Genomic DNA, 20,036 nt, shown 5'->3' on the forward strand with positions numbered 1-20,036 from the left:
TTAGTTACACTTACAAATATAGTTTTGTTATATTTATAAATACAGCTACTGAAAACCATTAGTTAAAAAGAGAACTACCTTTACAACGGTAACTGTGCAAGTACTGCATCTATTTTCGAGAAACAGAATACTTGTCTTGTATTCCGATGGAGACCAGCTACTATTATAGAATATATTTTAAGGTGGAGTCAAGGAGTGGTTTTCTCGGGCAAGAGTAATTAAAACCATTGTGTTTAGTTGTAATTCATTTTATAGTTACTTTATGTCTTCATAAATATAAAGAAATGATACTGTTCTTCTTACCAGAGATTTTTAGAAGCGTCAGAGCTTTCTGTCATGGCCAGCTTCGTGTAATTTTTCCAGTCAGCGTGACCAATTAGAGTGATTCCTAGCCCTTGCCAGCAGGCACCTGCAAAGCAGAGAACCTTCATTTCATCAACTCTAAGACAAATGGAAAGATTCTTGCCACAATTAACTAACAAGAACTTTTGCCAAAGGATGAAAACATAACTAAGCTTTTAAACTGATTTCAAATCAACATAAATGTTATGATGGTAAGATAAATTCTATGGGATGTCACCATTAAAAAGAATAGAGATGATCAATTTGAAAATAAGTAGATGTGTGACATTGATATATTTTACCTAGAATGTCTATTTGCAACTAGGAAGAATGTCTCAATGATTTTTTTCTAAATTTTCACAGATTTACCCAAGTAAATTTAGAAAGCATTAGACAAAATTTTAATCATGTATCTTAGACTTGAGTGATTATGGCATCTTGCAAAATATGTTTTCTGGAAAGTTAAAATTCTGATAAAATGGCTTCTGTAGTAAAAATGACTGTCTCTTTGAAACATTAGGCAAGCACTAATTTAAGATATTCAACACTAATTCCTAATATTTAAAACGTTTACCCATATTTATTATAAAGAGAATAATTTTATCTATATTAATGAATTCACTTGCTTTGACATCTATACACCTTGATTATAACTATAATGAGATACCTGGCATGCGCTGGTTTATTTAGCTCATGGGTTTAGAGGCTCAGAATTTAGTATAATAAGGTATTGATTTGTCTTCTGCTAAAGACAGTGAAAGGCAGCATACCACAAGGACATATCATGTGTGTGGAAACATGTATTTCAATGAAAAAGGAAATCTGTGGGAGATGGGCATCTCCACATTTCCTAAATGACTGTCCAGATGCACTATGTACCTTCTACCAGAACCACCAGCAAAGTTTCTCACACCTCCCAACTGCACAAAAGTGGGGATCAAGCCCGAATCACAATGGGTAACTGGTGGAGAGAAACCAAATTCAAACATTCCTCCCACATTTATTCGATGGTGCACTGGCTGGTTCTGTGTGTCCACTTGGCACGAGGTGAAGTTAGTTCAGAGAAAGCCTCTGTTAAGGGAAAGCCTCCATGAGATACAGCTGTAAGGCATTTTCTCAATTAGTGATCAAGGGTGGGAGGACCCATTGTGGGTGGTGCTGGTGATCCTGAGTTCTATAAGAAAGCAAGCTGAGCAAGCCAGGAGAAGCAGTCCAGTAAGTAGCATTCCTCCATGGCCTCTGCATCAGCACCTGCCTCCAGGTTCCTGCCCTGTTTGAGTTCCAGTCCTGACTTCCTTTGGTGATGAACAGCAATGTGGAATTGGAAGTTAAATAAACCCTGTTCTCCTCAACTTGCTTCTTAGTGTTTGTGCAGTGATAGAAACCCTGATGGAGACATATGGGTACTCACAATACCTACATGCCGGTTTCTGGCCAGGCAGCAGAGGCAGAACAGTGAGTGGATGCACAGTGCCCATGTCCTTGTGGAAATTCAGGCCAGTGTTGTTTAGAATGATCTCCACGGGATGCAGTGCACGGCCCTCAACCCCAGAACTCCAGAGACAAGGACAGGAAGTTCATGGAATAGAGCTAGATTGGGAAATGTAGGAGACACTATCTCAAACATAAATGAGTCTATATGCAGTGTATGGTGTCTGAGTGTAGTGTGCAGTGTCTTTGAGTGCAGTGAGCAGTGTCTTTGAGTTCAGTGTGCTGTGTCTTTGAGTTCAGTGTGCAGTGTCTTTAAGAACCAATGCCCTCTATAATGAAGACAATGTAACCATAATGCATAATATTAGAGGGAATGGGCAAAAGGTGAGAGTAGCCAGTGTGCAACATGTTCATATGTAAAACTGCAAAAAATAATATAAATTTAAAGTAAACAATGCTAGTGAACAAACAAACTCCAATGGTTGATGTTTTGGAGCCATGTAAATTTGTAGACTGCATATGATTTAGGGTATTAATCCAATTTTAGATGTTTTTGTAACATATGAGAAACATTGTAATCTTGGTAAGTACAGTGTTCAGTGTCATTAGGTGCAGTGTTCAGTGTCTATATGCAGTGTGTGGTGTCTGAGTGTAGTGTGCAGTGTCTTTGAGTGCAGTGAGCAGTGTCTTTGAGTTCAGTGTGCTGTGTCTTTGAGTTCAGTGTGCAGTGTCTTTAAGAACCAATGTCACTGCCCTCTATAATGAAGACAATGTAACCATAATGCATAATCATTTGATGTTTCTGAATTCAGTTTGCAAGTATTTTTATTCAGAAGTTTTTAATCTATGTGCATAATGAATATTGTTCTATAGTTCTTTTTCTTATTGTGTCTGTGTGGGGTTTTAGTTACAGGGTAATTGTGGTTTTGTAAAGGGAATTATGGAAAGTTCCTTCAGTTTGTGTGTGTATGTGAGAGAGAGGGGAGAGAGAGAGAGAGAGAGAGAGAGAGGTGGGGGAATCTGGATGGGTAGAAATGTAAGGGAAAATATTGGAAGAATGGCAGAAGGGATGACATGATGAAAATATAGAGCATTAAAAATGGCAATAATTTTTCTCAAATAATCATTAGGCCTTTGTTCATAGTTATTTTGTGCATTCCTTTTTTTCCCTTCATTTTATATTTCTACTCCCCTTCTGCTAGCATATATAAGCAGGTTCGAGCATGTATAAGCAGGTACTAGCATGTATAAGAAGCATGTGTAAGCATGTACTAGTATATACCAGCATAATGGGTTTTATTGTGACATCTTCATACAGGAATATACGAAAAAAATCTTGAGTTAAATAAAATCTCTGGCAGGAACAAATTATTTCAATACTAAAACCATTAGTATCATTTTGTCAATAAATGAGCATTTAAATTATTTCACAGAGATTGTGTAGAAAATTATAATGTTTCTTTCAAAGCACTTTGAAATAACTACTTCAGGATAACTATGGAACACAAATACATATTGATATGAATGCTTAACAAATAGGAAAGATCTAGCTATACTCTTTTTCTGTATAAGTTTTCACTATTATAATCATCAATCCTGATAATACTTCAGTAGGTGTGAAGAGGCAATTTCCTGATGAGATTGTGATTTTTAAGCTCTGAGTTGATCCTCTGCCCATTCATAGTTTTCTAATAATTCATAGGCTTTGGTAGACATGGATATGTGCAAAGCACATAGATTGGAAACAGAAGAGTCTGGTAGGTCGGGAAGAGCCTGTCTGTGGTCTACCTCAACCACGTCAGTGCCTGCTTATTCTCTAAACTCTAAACAAGAGAAATTTCCATGTGGCAGTTTTAAAAGAGAATTTAGAGTTTTGTGCATTCAATTTTGGTGTTCTTTGTTTCTTTTCTTTTCTTTCTTTCTTTCTTTCTTTTTTTTTTTGTCCTCTTTGGAAGAAAAGATATGCTGTGCAGTTAATAAATATTTATGCCTTGCCATCAATAATGCAACACATCTTAGATGAAGACAGACCCACAAGAACGTACACATAATTCCGCAGACCACATTTCCTTTCTCCTCAGATTTTTTTTTTTTCCTGAGGACAGCATCAGATCTGTTGAGTTGGAATTCCTAAGAACCACAGTCATTAGTATTGACCAGTTGAAACCAGTCTACTTTCCTGGCACATGTTCTCCTCCACACTCATCCTATCTGGTGACCCTGTAGAGAGCTCGGCTTCCCACGCACACCTCACATTGGCTTCCCATGTGCACCTCACATTCCCTAAGTCCTGAGAAATGTCCTCCATACCTTCATGTGTCTGAACACTTGGTCCCTATTGTTGGTGCTGTTAGGGGAGATGGTCGGGTGTTTCTGGATGCCACTGGGGGCATCCTTTAAGGGCTCATAACTTTACCCCCATGTAGTCCAATTTGATTATTTTCTCATTGTGTCTGCTGTTAATAACATAATCCTTCCTAGGGCCTCCCACCATTCTGGTTCATCCCCTAGTACAATTTCTTGTTTCCTTGTCTTTATAAGTTACGTTTGGTTATGGTGCTTGATCACAGAAGCTGAAAGGTGACTAAGAGGTACTCTATTCCAAAGGAATGTATACTTGACCCTCTTCTTTCTAACATCAGGAGACTTCCTGGCTAACATCCCAGAAGTGCTAGTTTGACATAATGTATTCAGACATTGGTGAGAGTGGATTCCAGACAGGGTCAGCGAAATTTATGAGGTAGATACACATTGAAATTTATGAGGTAGATACACATTGAGTTAAAAACAGGTTTTTTTTTTTTCAAGAATGTACTTCACATTGGTTGCATACACTTCAAAACTTCACATCCTTCCTAGTTTTATTTCTGTTGCTGTGATAAAATATCCCGACAAAAGGAATTTAGAAGGGACAGGGTTTGTTTTAGCTCAGAGTTCCCGGATAGCGTTCATCAGCCCTGAGAAACTAAGACAGCAACCTGAGACATCTTGTCACATGTATAGCCAAGCACTGAGAGAGAGAGAGAGAGAGAGAGAGAGAGAGAGAGAGAGAGAGAGAGAGAATATAAGAATGTATACTCATTGTGCAGCTCACTTTCTCTACCCTTTAGGACTCCAATTTAGGGCATGGATGGGTGGAACTTCCCATCTCAGTGAACATAATCAAGACAGTTGTTTCATAGATAAGCCCACGGCCAACCTAATCTATACAACTCCTCTTGGAATCTTTATCCTCAGATGATTGTAGATTGTGTCAGCTTGACAACTGAAGTTTACCATCACAGCCTCCAGTTGGTAATAGCTATTCTTCTTAACTCAAGATTCTCTTCTCTACTCCATACTACCTTCATGTTGGCTAATGACTCATCTGCCACCGAGAGGAGTGCTTTCTAGAAATCTGTCACCATTAGCAGAGTGCCTACTCCGATCTATGTCCCTGGCAGTATGCTCAAGGTTAGAATGCTATCAAAAATAGTGTGAACTGTATAAAAATGGGAGAAAAGAAATAAACAAATCAAGGATCCATGGGATGGTTCTGTGGATAAGGACTCTTTTGCCAAGCCTGGCAACTTGAGTTCCATGTCTAGAACCCACATCAGATAGGAGAAATGACTCCCCCAAGTTTCCCTCTGACTTTCACACACATGTTGCTGTAAGTGTGCAAATGCATGCATGTATGTACACACACATACACACACACACAATAAAAAATAGTGAAATTTTTTAAAGTTTTGAAAAAAACGTAAAAGAAATGAAAAATAAGACTGAACTACACTGTCTAGATCAGTCCTTCCAGTTATTTTTATCAGACATGAAGACCTGCAGTCTACCTGCCTGCTGAAGGTCACAGTCCTTCTGACCTTCAGAGAGGTCAGGTGAAAGATCTTGAAGAAGAACATCCTGATGAGAAAAGAACACAGACGATAGACTGCGCTTGGCAATAGAAGGGAAGCAGAGAAAGCTGATGTTCCTTGATCTCGCCAAAGCTCTTTCAGAGTCGGAGGAAGACAGGCTGCAAGAATGTCTTCTGAGACTCCTGTATCTCATCTTTCATATGGGAGCCCTTAAATCATTGCAAATAATAGGTTCCCTTGATTATATGTAATTTAAATATCTCATTAAACAGTAGAATTCAATATTATGACTGCTTTCTTTCTGTGTAAAGGACAGTTTTTCTTCTTTTATTTTTTAAATTTCTTTCCCTGTTGCTAGCCTATATATAATTTTCAGCAATTCTCTTGGTGTAAGGGGAAAGTTGTAAAATTTTACTACCAGAAAAAAAATGAGGCGAAGAAAGAAGCGGGAATACTACAAAGCTTTCAACCTGGACACATAGACATGCTAGGAGGTGTCAGGAACCTTAATGCTAAATAAAAGATCAGAGCCTTCATGAACCACTGGTGAGTCTTAGAAGACACCTGTTCTGTCTGCCCAGCTCTCAGTCCTGAACACCTCACCTCACTCGTGGCTATGGGGATCTGGGACCCTGTTAGACACAATATCCTTGGTTCTGGCAAGGAAGATCACTGGAGCAGAGGGACAAAAATCCCAGCTGCAGGGAAAAAGATATTTTCACGGGTATAAGGAGCCAAATTCTTAGAAAGAACAGAAGTACACATTAACATTCTCTAACATGTGATTTAGCCTACAGGGCTAATTAAGGCTTCAATCCTTAGTAGCCATGCCCATTTGCTCCAAGGAGTAAGAGCAACAGGCTTCTTTGGAGTAAAGCATAGCGTCCTATCCCACTCACTTGGCACTGAATTTGCACTGAAGAATTTTACCTTGACTTTTCTCATATCTATTTTTAATTTTAATTTTACGTCTACCAGTGTTTTGCCTGTATGTTTGTGTATGCACAATATGCATGACTTGTGGACACAGAGGCCATAAGTTGGCCTCATATTCCCTACAACTGGAATTACAAATGGTTGTTTGCCACCATGTGAGTGCTGAGATATAAACCTGGGTCCTCTGAAAGAACAAGAAGGAATCTCTTAACTGCTGATCCATCTTGACATCGCCTCATTTTAAAACTGGGTTTTCATTTTACCCATAATGTTGTCTCTTAAAAAATACTTTTAAATTAATTCATATTATTGCATTTGTATATACATAAGCTTTTTTGAAGTGTACAAACCTAATGAGAAGTTGAGTGTTGCTAATTAAGAAAGGCCTGGCCTTGCTTATAAACTGTATTCCTAGTAAAAAAAAAAACTCTTCTTTTTTTTCCCAAGACATAATAATATCATCAATGACAAGATCATCATGCTGAACAATAGCTCTCCTGAACACATCCTTTTAACACTGAAATAACATCCTGTGAGCAGTATCACACATCTCCCCAGACACCTATCACTCTCTTAGCCACTCCAGGCTGCACTAATCACCACTACACTTAGAGTAACTGCAAGCAGGTGAAGTCCATTGTAATCTAGATTACCTTTCCTCTGTCCTCTTAGTAGGTCATTAGAACTTAAGTTGAATATATATATGGACTATCCCTTCAACATAATGTTCAGTTTGAGGAGTGTTATACCCACTCTACAGAATTATAGGACAACTTTATTTACTAAGTTCTAAGGATCCTCCCTGTGATTTTCCACAGTAGCTATGCTAACTTCCCACCCAACAGTGAAATAGTGATTCCTTTCTATATTCTCATGCAGGCTAATCTATCATCATCATTATTATAGTAGAAAGAAGATTATAAATGAACAAATATATCACCCAACAGGAAACACTGCTTGTTGCTCAATTAACAAAAAAAAAGAAAAAGAAAAACAGAAAATAAAAATAGTTCTATCACTCAGAGATTACCTTTGAAAAGATCATCTGTTTATTTCCATTCATCACTCATTACTCTGGATTATAGAGAAAGGGAGGGAAGAGAGGGGGAGGGAGAGAGAGAGAGAGAGAGAGAGAGAGAAGAGGAGAGGAGAGGAGAGGAGAGGAGAGGAGAGGAGAGGAGAGGAGAGGAGAGGAGAGGAGAGGAGAGGAGAGGAGAGGAGAGGAGAGGAGAGGAGAGGAGAGGAGAGGAGAGGAGAGGAGAGGAGAGGAGAGGAGAGGAGAGGAGAGGAGAGGAGAGGAGAGGAGAGGAGAGGAGAGGAGAGGAGAGGAGGAGAAAAACAACAGTTGCATATCTTGGCATCCATCCTCAAAGGTATGCTGTAGCAACAGTATGGCCTTTGTTTATATTGAGTGCTAATGCATTCAAGCCACTATCTATTTATAATAACTATGAATATTATCAGAACTACTGTTTCAAGATGTAGTTCTTTTGTGATAGTTTAGCTTCTTTTTCTAGAATCTTCCTTCATCTCAAATTTACACTAGTGCAAATACATACATGTAAACCGTAATTATGTTGTTAATGACAATATTGATCAAGGGTTGGTCAATAGAAAAATATTGAATAAACAAATAGAAACAGAGCCCTGAGTTCTGGGCCAGATATTCAACTACTAACCATTTATTTTTTGTTGTTTCTGTTATTGTTGTTGTTATTTTTCTATCCTGTGATTGGTACTTACCTGTCCTGTCCAAAAGAGAAGTTAGAATCATTGTTTTCCTAAAATGCCCAACTAAAATTAAGTTATACTTCACCAATCGTATTCTCTTCATCTACCACTCATTAAACATATCAAAAATGGAAATGAGTTGAGTTTGGCATAACTCATAATGTCATTTGGGAAGAAGACAGAGGAGCTGCGCCAACGTTAATGTGCACTGTGTGAATAATTTACTTTAATTTCAATTACAGCGCCGGGATGAGATGTAGGAAGCCTTCCCTGTAGCTGCTCTGAGCTCTGGGATTTAACTTGGTTAGCACAACAATTTAGATGGCTCAGGGACCTAAATTTGAAGCCAAGATGCTATGGGTAAGGATGCAAAATAAATAGTGGTCCACAGTGTCTGTAGTTTGCACCATAGGAGAAGAGTAGAATTAAAAGTAAATGGGCAAGAAGCAGATCAGTTTCTAGGCTGGAAGGCTGAACTTTAGCAACAGTTCTGAAGCACATAGGGAGAGTGAAAACATACTCCCGACCTGCGTCCAGATAATTCCACAGGTCAAGAACACCACAGAAGGCTAAGTCAAAGTGAGCCCTAAATGAAGATATACGCATAAGTAATGAGTTGAGCAGAGAAGTTAAGACTTCATATTTCATCAAATTATGTATTATTGGTGTATATTAATTGCACAAAGTAATAATTTGTCTTGACCTTTTTATACAGGTATAACATACATGCTGCTCACATTTACCTGCCTCTCCCCTGTCATCATCTCTTCCTCCAGCTGTTCCCTTCCTCTTCCCAGAAATCCTTCTTCATATTTTTTACAAACTAAACAAACAAACAAACAAACAAACAAACAACCACCACCACCAACAACAAAAAACCCTACATATTAAACCTGATTCCCCAAATCCATGATTATTTGTCTTTTGGGTCTGGCTTATTTGACTTAACATGATGATCTCCAGCTCCATCAATTTCCCCACAAATGACATAATTACATTCCATATGCCTGAGTAAATTCCATTGTCTATTATGCATTTCATTCATCAGGAGAGGGGCATCCACTCTGATTTCATAGCTCAGTTATTGTGATTTTTTTTCTTCTCTATTTCAATGACTAGCTACTTATCTAAGTTTCTGAAATTGCTTGCTACTTTTAAAGAGTGTCTCTTAGAAATACCTGCTATATTTTGAAATAGGGTAGCCTACTGTATCCTCTTTCCAATTCACAAAAATTGTAACTACTCTTTCTTGAGTGTTCTATAGCAAGTTTTGTCTTTTTTTGTCAGAAGTCAGTAGACAATAGAATTTTGTTTTATGCATACACTCTATTAGTAAAGGCTCCTTTCAACTTGGTACTGTGAGCCTCTGCAATCTTATCATCCACACCACTCCTTCAATTTAAGCCGCCTGTGGTAATCAGCATTATGTACCAACTTGTCTGGGGTAAGAGACTCACAAATAGCTCTTGTGATATTTTTTTTCTAATTGTACCCATTAGAGACTTCTCAGAAGACAGCCAAATCATTACAAGAGGAAGGAAGATCCTGCCCATATGGGTAAATATCTTATCTAGTGAAACACAGAAACAACAAAGAGAGGGAAGAAAGATAGACTCTCTTTCTGGATCCAGGACATCTGTCTTCTTGTGGATGCTTGTTTCTCTGGCCTTAGGCTCTAGGATGTATGTAAGTACATTCCAGAATCTATGTCCTTTGTCTTCAGTTGGGATGTACAACTTCAGCTTCCCTGATCCTCTGAACTTCTGATCTTGAGGAAATTACATCACTGCTTGCTGCTGGAAGACTGCAGAACTTGTCCTGAATACTTACATAATCTAATGCCGGTAAAAAGTTCTCATAACATATTTACTTATACTTCTGTGCTTCTTTGGAAAACCCTGAGTAAATATCACCTTGAAATTTGTAAAGTTCTATTGGCATTTATGTTGCCGCTTGTGGTGGTACAATGATACCTTACATATGAACATGTGACCAGGAGCATTGTTATAGGGGTTACATTCATTTTCAAAGACTATGGAAATTAAATATTGTTTCATTTGCTTGAGTTAATTAAACAAGTAGATAATCACTTAAAGGACTTATTTCTGAAGATGACTTAGTCGTCCTTTCTCAGAAGTCATTAGTTGTGTATAGCTCTTTTTCTAGGCATTTGGTGGGGTAGTAAGGCGCAATTCTCCCCTCATTGTTGGCATATAAACATGTATAATCACTGTACAAGTTTGTTTAGAAACTATAATGTTGATGTTTCATGGATGTAGCATACCTTTTCTATAGAGAAGACACTATCTCTAGAACAGATGCCCTGGTCATGTAACTCTTACAGTCTTTCTGCTCCCAGTTCATTGAAACTTACTAAGCCATAGGAATAGAGATTTTGTTGTAGCTATATCAACTGGGGCCATGCACACCATGGTTAGTTATTCTCTGCATTTGACCAGTTATCTATCTGAAATAGTCTCAGACTATTGCAGAAAGAAGCTGCTTTGGTGAGGGGTAAGAGCAACACTTATCTGTGGGTATATGTTACATATTTAGAAGGTACTTAGAAATTATATTGGTTTGAAAAATTGGAGAAAGTATGTTCTCGTCTAAGATCCTTGACCTTACCAACCATTAGATCGTTATTTGCTACCATGTGGTTAGCTCTAAAAATTACACGTACAAGTAACACTAAATGAACATGGGTTATAGAAACACACACACACACACACACACACACACACACACACACACATATATATATATATAAACATATACATACATATTATAAATACATAGTGGCTTAAATGCATTAGCACTCAATATAAACAAAGGCCATACTGTCGCTACAACTTAATTTTGAAGATGGATGCCAAGATATACAAATGTTGTTTTTCTCCTCTCCTCTCCCCCTCCCCCTCCCCCTACCCGTCCCCCTCCTCTCCTCTCCTCTCCTCTCCTCTCCTCTCCTCTCCTCCCCTCCCCTCCCCTCTCCTCCTCTCTCCTCCCCCCCTCTTTCTCCCTCCCCCTCTCTTCCCTCCCTTTCTCTATAATCCAGAGTAATGAGTGATGAATGGAAATAAACAGATGATCTTTTCAAAGGTCATCTCTGAGTGATAGAACTATTTTTATTTTCTGTTTTTCTTTCTTTTTTTTTTAAATTGAGCAACAAGCAGTGTTTCCTGTTGGGTGATATATTTGTTCATTTATAATCTTCTTTCTACTATAATAATGATTATGATAGATTAGCCTGCATGAGAATATAGAAAGGAATCACTATTTCACTGTTGGGTGGGAAGTTAGCATAGCTACTGTGGAAAATCACAGGGAGGATCCTTAGAACTTAGTAAATAAAGTTGTCCTATAATTCTCTAGAGTGGGTATAACACTCCTCAAACTGATCATTATGTTGAAGGGATAGTCCATGTTCATGAAATGAGTATTCACACGTATTAGGATATATATATATATTCAACTTAAGTTCTAATGACCTACTAACAGGACAGAGGAAAGGTAATCTAGATTACAATGGACTTCACCTGCTTGCAGTTACTCTAATTGTAGTGGTGATTAGTGAAGCCTGGAGTGGCTAAGAGAGTGATAGGTGTCTGGGGAGATGTGTGATACTGCTCACAGGATGTTATTTCAGTGTTAAAAGGATGTGTTCAGGAGAGCTATTGTTCAGCATGATGATCTCTCTCTCTCTCTCTCTCTCTCTCTCTCTCTCTCTCTCTCTGTAATAGACCAAGATATTCTTTTTTTAAAAAGTAGCTAAAAAGTTACGAAAGCAATTGTGAATTCTCGGGTAACTAATGCTTAGATAGTTCCTATGCTTACAAGTAGATAAACAGTGGACCAAGATCATCATCATCATCATCTCCTCTTAGGATAAGACTAACACAGCAGAAAATTATCAGGAAGCACTCTGATAAGAGTAAGTGGGAGAAGTTAAGTAGATACTGCAAGGCCAGAGGAGGCATACTGTAACACTAAAGAGTAAGGAAGGCATCGATCAGGGGATAGAGCCTCCTGCCAAAGCCCTGATAGGACTATTCCACTTGTGGCAGAGCTATGCAAGGAGCCTTCTTTCTAAGAGAGACTCCAGTTGTCTATCTGGCATGTCCCAGTATAAGAAAGTGGTCAAGTGTTCTGTTTTAAAAACCTAAGGATGATAAAGATGTACCATTTGCCCTGCCACATGACTCTAAGGAATTGAAATTGGGTTCCCTGGAATAGCAGTTGCCCTTAAATTTGAGAGATGACTTCCAGCCAGTGTGCCATCACTCCAGCTCCTATTTTACATAACTTTTAGCCTTGTGTATAAAACCTGATGGGAGGCATGACTGCCCTTCTCATACTTTTTTTTCAAAGTTGCTTGATGTCTTCTCAATTCTAAGACCCTACGTAACACATCAGAACAGTAATAGACTTTATATCCACTGAAGAAAACAATTTTTGCAGTGGGGGTGGGGCAACTGCATATTAAGAGAGGAGAGATTGAATCACACATGGATAACTCAGTAGACTTACTGAATGGTGGAAGGGAGAAGGGGAAATGACTAAGAATGCATAGCAACAGGCAAATGAGATCACACCACGACCACATAGAATGTACTTCTGTTCTATACACTCTTGTTTATTACAGGGCAAACTCTGAAAGAGCCCAAAGTGGGAGCAAGAGTGAACATGGTGATTTCAATATCTTTGCTTGAAATCTTCAACTATTTCAGTGTATGAACATTTGTGAATAAAACCACATGCATTTATCATTTGAAGACAACTACATGAATTTTACATATTGTTTTCCAAAACACTCACATGGGACACCAAAGGGAATCAGGGAATCAATGTCAAGGCCAAGGAACAAGCCACCCATGCAGGGTAAACTGCTTCTTCCCTATCCCACTCCTCTCTCCATCTGACACCTATCTCAATATCCATCAGCCTAGCTGCAAACTCTTGAACCTGATTAATCACTAGTCATACTTGCTGTGCTCCTTGGCTCAGTCATCCTTCCCTCGGCCTGTTGACACCTCTTCATCCACAAAGATAACACCAGACCTGAGCTTCAGAAATGATCTTTGCCTGGTCCAATTAAACAGCTGATGCATCCGCTTTACCTGGCTGGCCTACCTCCAGCCACACAGTTCCTGTACTGGCTCCATCTAAAACATCAGACACGTAGCCAAAGTAAGAGTTCCATTGGCCAGGTCGCATTATAGAACCAAACACAATATGCATGTCTAAGACAACACATCTATCAAATCCACTAGCCCCATAGAAATCATCTCTAATCAGAACTACATGAATGAACCCCAGGGAACGAGATTTAAAACAACAATTATAAACTTTATCAAAGAGTTCAAGATGTGTAAAGACACAAACACTTCACTGAACTACAAGAACCTAACAATAAACATCAGAGTAATAGTCAAATAAATACAAATATAAGGCTAAACAAAATGATAAAGACAATTTAGGACTTGAAATTTGAATTCAGTAAAGAGATAAAAGTCTTAAGAACTCAAGCTGAAATAAAGATGAAATTGAAAAACTCAAACTTGGTGGTGTGAGTATGCCTAGCCCAGGGCATGGCACAATTTAGAGGCATGGTCTAGTTGGAGTAAGTGTGCCACTGTGGGCTTGGGCTTCAAAACCCTCATCTTTGCTTCCTGGATGCCAATCATCTCCTAGCAGCCTTCAGATGAAGATGTAGAACTTTCAGCTCCACCTGCACCACGCCTTCCTGGACTCTGCCATGCTCCCACTTTGATAATGGTCTAGGCCTCACAACCTGTAAGCTAGCCCTTATTAAATGTCCTTATAAGAGTTGCTTTGTCATGGAGTCTTTTCACAGCAGTGAAACCTTAACTAAGACAATATGTAGTGCCAGGGACTGCAGTATTGCTGTAGTAGTCCTGACCATGCTTTTGTCTAGAAGAATGTGGATTTCTGGACATTGGATTTGGAAAGTAGTGGAATGCATTAAGTGTGGCTGAATGGGCCATCCTAGTAAGAGCATGGAATACTTCATTGCTAAGAGTGATTTGAACTGTGAATTCCTGGCCTAAGAGGTTTCAGTAGAGAATTTCAATGCATGGCCTAGAGACTGGTTTTGTAGTATTTTAGTGAAGAATATGGCTGCTTTTAGCCTTTGGCTGAGGAGTCTACCCAAGGCTAAAATAAAGAGATTTAGATTAATTGCATTGACAAATGATATCTCAAAAAAGTCCAACAGAGACTTAGTTTTCTGGCTAAGTCTCATGAAGAACATTTTGAACAAGCATAGCACGGTTAGAAGGAAAATTATAAAATGTATGGCTTTAGTAGTAAGGGGCACCAGGAAGTGAAATGGGGCCAAATCCAGTGTTTTATGAAGTAGCAGAATAAGGGTGTGGGACTTTGGGGCAAGATCCTACCAAGCTAACTTTATATCCAGGAATAGGATCTTTAGTCCCAGGAGATAAAGCCAAGCACATCTCTGAGTTGAAGGACAACTTGGGATAGAGGACGTTCTAGGTGAAAAAAAAAAAAAAAAAAAGCTTATGTCCAGGCATGGTAGTATAATACTTTTAATCCCAGGAAACAAGCATGCAGATCTCTGAGTTCAAGGTCAATCTACAGAGCAAGACCCAGGTCAGCTGAGCTTAGGCAAAGAATAAATGAAACATAAAGCTGGTGATAATGTAATTGAAAAGGGGTGCCATGTTCCAGCCCCAGAAAGCAGCAGAACTCAGCAGTTTCACCAATTTGGCTCTGGCTTTATGGTCAAGAGGAGGAGGAGACTACTGGGACAATTGATACTGGTTATCTGGAGCTAAGAAATTGGCAGTGATTAAGAAGAGACCAGCATCACTAGGGGGAAATCTTCTGGGAAGTGTTTTCTGAGAGCACAAAGAAGTTGTGTTCCAGAAATAGCCAATGTTGTACCTCTTGCTACAGCTGTATTTGGTAATGTGTAAGAGTCATCCAGGTGGTACTGGTTTTGAAGGCATGAAGGGGTTGTGAGGCTTGGCACTGTGAAAGGCCATGGAAGGCCATTGGTGAAGATGCAGCCTCAGTTTCAGTTGAAGGCCCAGGACTGAAGGGCCATGCAAAGAAGTTGAGGCTTGGTACCATAAAGGGAGCCTATGATAGTCTATGGGTAAAGCCTGATTTCAGTGAGAAACCCCACCAGGTTAGAGATGCCAGCACCATGGGATAATCACCAGGAACATCAGCCAAAATGCAGTATAGTCAACCAGAGCCCAGAGTGGTACAGAGGGCAGAGCTGAAGTGACCCAAGCCCTTTAGAGGATCCCAGAAGACTGTGTATAGATTCCAGACATTGGAACAAGAGGCTGTAAATTTGAAGTTGCCTTGGAGCCCCCAAGATGATAGAGATGTCAAAACTGTGGGATATCTGCCAAGGAAAGCTGCTAACAGGAAGTGGAACCAGCCCAGGAGAAAGAACTTTGTTGCAATCAACAAAGCTATAAAAGGAGTTAGAGACCTGAAGACTGATTTGAAATCAGACATGGAGATGGAGAGGAGTTTGTCCAGCTGGTTTCCTGTCTTGCTTTGGGGATGACAGTTAAGTAATTGGAAGGATCTGAGAAGAGACTTTAAACTTTGGATTTTTTACATTGTTGAGACTGTTATAAACTATGGGAACTTTTGAAGTTGTATTAAATGTATATCACACCACGCTATGTTTAGGTGTGTCCCCCATAGACTTATATGTTTGAACAAGCCAATGGGTGCCAGGAAGTGGAATGTGATGATTTATTTATGCCTAGCCCAGGGAGTGTCACTATTTGGAGGTGTGGTCCTGTTATAGGTGTGCCACTGTGGGCTTGGACTTTAAATCCTTCATCCTAACTGCCTGAAAGCCAGTTATCTCCTAGCTGCCTTCAGATGATGATGTAGAACTCTCAGCTCCACCTGCACCATGCTGTACACTACCTGGACTCTGCCATATTCACACATTGATGATAATGGACTGAATGACCCTCTGAAGCTGTAAGTCAGCCCCAATTAAGTGTTGTCTACAAGTAGCCTTGGCTATGGTATCTTTTCCCAGCAGTAAAACCCCAAGACACTCAATAAGCCAACTAGAATATTCAAGTTAAGCCTTGCAAGGAAATCAGATCATTTCTGAAGGTAATGTAAATGACCTAGACAACATAAGTAAAAATTCATAGTTACTCATCAGTGCATAGAAGGCTGGCTATGGCAGTCTTTGAAAGGGGTAATAAGACTTCACAAAATGCTTCAACACTTCTTATTGTGTCCCATGCAATTTTCATTTCTACCACCCTGATTCAGTCAATTCCTTATCTATTGAAAGACAGCTGAACTCTTCCCAGTTTGGGGCCATGACAAATACAAATATTTAAGAAGAAATTTAGACAAGGGTTCTTGCAAACTATTTTTTAGTTTCTGGAACCAATCAACTACCCAAAGTCCAAATGCTATGCTGGGGAACTGCATCTTAGATTTCACAAGAAATTTCCAACATGTTTTTCTAAGTGAGACTGCAACTTACTTTCCTACTACAATTTTGGAGATGGCCAGTTTCTTGCCATCTTAACCAGCGTTTGATATTGTAACTGCTTCTGCTTGATGATTTGTTAGACAGTGATACCTTTTTGTGAGTTTTCATTCATCTTCCCTGACAGCCATTTGTTACTTAACTGCTGTTGTTTTACTAGACAGGGTCTCACTATGTAGGCCAAGTTAACTTACACAATCAATCTCCTTAGCTTACCCTCTTGAATACTATGATAGCAGAAATGCACCATCATTCCTGACTTTGCTTTATGTGTTGCTTGATTTATTTTATAACATTGGGAACATCTCCCAGGTCTTAACAAAATTATGTTGTATAACAATCTGGGAGTACAGAGTGTGTCAATTACCTAAATGACTTGTAATGCCCTTATCTGGTACTTGCACATTTGTTTCATTATCTAAATATCTCATAGTTTGCCAATTCCACACTTAAGTATTTGGATCTTCGCTGTGGAGCCTAATGGTTATATCTTCTAGACACCAACTCAAGTCAGAGATGGGCAGCAAATTCTTTCTTCAAGTTTGTAGCTTGCCTTTAAACTTCAAAGACTTCAGAGAATCATTAAGATGACTTGTAATGTGCCACACCTACTCCAGTGAAGACTGCATGACAGGCCTAAAGGCTTGGATGTAGTCCTGAGGCAAAGAGTTTCATGGAAACTCAGTCTCCTTGGCACGAATGCTCCAAACCTGTCCCTGCGTTAGTCAGTGTATGGATCGGTGTGCTTTCTTTCAGTACTGTCTTATTATAGATGCCTCCAAGAAATAATTTTAATAATACCTAAATCAAGTTGAACTCTACTGCCTGGCCTTCACCAATGTCCTAGGCATTCCTTGAGATGACCCTGGGCTTGGAATTTCATAAGAATGTCATTCATCCAGACGAAATGCCCCAGTGTTGACAGTTAGTAATCAGGCATCTCAGTTTGTCGGGTAGGAGCTAGTATTCTCAGGGCTAATTCAAAATAGTAAACTTAGAATTCTCATTACTGACATGAATGGCAGCCTACATTACATACTAGTAGAAAGAAGGTGGTTTGTGGTTTTAGGAGGAACTGAAGTATTGTATTATTCATGAAAGGGTTAGGAGAATGGAATTCCCCTGGTGCATGTTTTTCACTAGGCCCAGAAGAATAGCATAATTAGGTATTTACTAAGGGACCCCTGGTGGTGGGTTTAAAAATAGACTACCATTGCATCAGACCTTTTACCTGGCTCCTGTGATTAACTTATTTTAGATATGGCTGTTCCTATCTCAGTCGTAAACACTGCCTGGCTCCCACTACCTTTTTATGTATGCATTCTTTTTTGTTTTCTGTAAAGAACCATTATGTATCTCGATGTACCTTGGCTGATGTACCTGCCAAGCTTTTTTGTTTTTCTTCTGTACTATAACACTGGTGCTCACTTTGAGAAGTTACATTCAAATGCAGCACTTTCTCTGGTGTTTGTGTCTGTTTTGTCATCCACTGACTCCTTGCTCACCTGTATCAGTATCCTGGTTCGCATGGGTTGAAGGACTGACTGAGTCCAGACCATGGCAGCTGACGCCTAAACAGGGACATGAACCCTGGACCCTCTGTGGGTTGTCCTCCAAAGAAGTGTTGGGAAGATTTTAAGCTTGCTCATCAACTCATAGTTCTATTATGAGGTAGAAAAACCCTTAGGAGGTGGGACCTATTGAAAGTAAATTGTGTCATTCAGGGTTTGTAACTAAAGATGATATTAGGATCTCCATCTTTTCCATTCTTGTCTTTAGGAAGTGAGTGGTGGTTTTTGCCACATGTTTTTGCTGTAATGTACTTCCCCAGCATAGCTATACTATGGTGAGTTAGTATATCATGTAACTTCTGATAGTCTGAGCCAGCACAAACTTCCATTTATTACACTGATTGACTCTGGTATTTTATTACAGGACATAAAGCTGAGTAACATTTTTTCAGATGTCTTAAAATTAGGGGTTTAGTTTATCAATCAGTTCTTTTTTGAGGGGTTCTGTTATTGATATGAATTTTAATAAATTTTTAACGAGTGTTAGGTCATAAAAGATTGCTTTTATTTATTTTGTCAGATTTTTATAGCTTTGTGTCTGCATTAAAGTCTCTTTTCATCTGGGATGGCAGACATTATCTCACACACTTCCTTTTTCACATGGCTAAACTGTCAGTTCCTGGAAAAGATTATTAATGGTTTAGCCACATTATAAGCTTTTACGTACAGTTCCACTGTGTCCTCCTTTGACAGTGGAATATTATTGACTCAGAAAAAAATCAGTTTGACTGAATAATTTTTCTTCCATAACTTTTAGTGATCTACCTTTTAGAGATGGAGAATGGAAGTTCAGGGTAGCAATAGGAATATGAGGAGGGATAAACTAGCACTAAAGACACATGGAATCCTAATATAGTAGAAGCTTCACAAAATATATGCACATACACATAAAAATAATTTAAGAAGAGTTACCTTATATTTAGGAGGGGAAATCTCCAACTAGACACCATAAGTTATCAAACAGAAATGCCAGTATGAGGAATAGATTACATACAGTTGAGTTGTTGGCCAATAGGATCACCTAGACCCCCAAACAATTGCCATTGCTGGTGGCTACCATCTAGAACTTAACAGTAACACTCTATTGCTGCAGAGAACACACACTTGTGTTATAGAACATAAAGAAGTCTAGTTACCTAGCTTCTAGACACCTGAAATGTCCTATACACACAACAGGAGGAGAAAGTAGTCATCAAAACTACCCAGATGTGTACCCTCTGAGCTACAAGGATGGTTTTCCAAAATGATATGCCTATTGATGCAATAATGGCATGAATCATATGGGAAGGTCAAACTAAACTAATGGACTTCAGACCTATTCCACATAATTCCATTTTCTCCTGTATTAATTGATGGACAATAAGAATAAACATTTCATACAGATAGAGTTTAAAGTTATAACTTTGATCTTCATTTGGTCCAGTATTGACTACATTGGAGTTTTGGAAATTCTTTTTGACTTTTCTTTCTTTCTTTCTTTCTTTCTTTCTTTCTTTCTTTCTTTCTTTCTTTCTTCCTTCCTTCCTTCCTTCCTTCCTTCCTTCCTTCCTTCCCTCCCTCCCTCCCTCCCTCCCTCCCTCCCTCCCTCCCTCCCTCCCTCCCTTCTTTCTTTCTTTCTTTCTTTCTTTCTTTCTTTCT

At 39.0% G+C, this 20,036-nt stretch overlaps 1 long non-coding RNA gene across 6 annotated transcripts in view; it reads left to right on the forward strand.

The window, feature by feature from the left end:
• Gm29260 overlaps window positions 1-20,036 on the forward strand; it is a 196,577-nt gene that overhangs the window by 84,377 nt on the left and 92,164 nt on the right. The window contains exon 1 of one of the 6 annotated variants that reach the window (XR_003947785.1): window positions 7,882-9,980. The exons of 4 other annotated variants lie outside the window; for them this stretch is intronic. This is a non-coding gene — a long non-coding RNA (predicted gene 29260). Of the gene's footprint in view, window positions 1-7,881; window positions 9,981-20,036 lie in introns of those variants that run through there. One more of the 6 variants, XR_865372.2, reaches the window with a different exon arrangement.

Source organism: Mus musculus, chromosome 1 (genome assembly GCF_000001635.26).
Source record: "Mus musculus strain C57BL/6J chromosome 1, GRCm38.p6 C57BL/6J".
Taxonomy (NCBI): domain Eukaryota; kingdom Metazoa; phylum Chordata; class Mammalia; order Rodentia; family Muridae; genus Mus; species Mus musculus.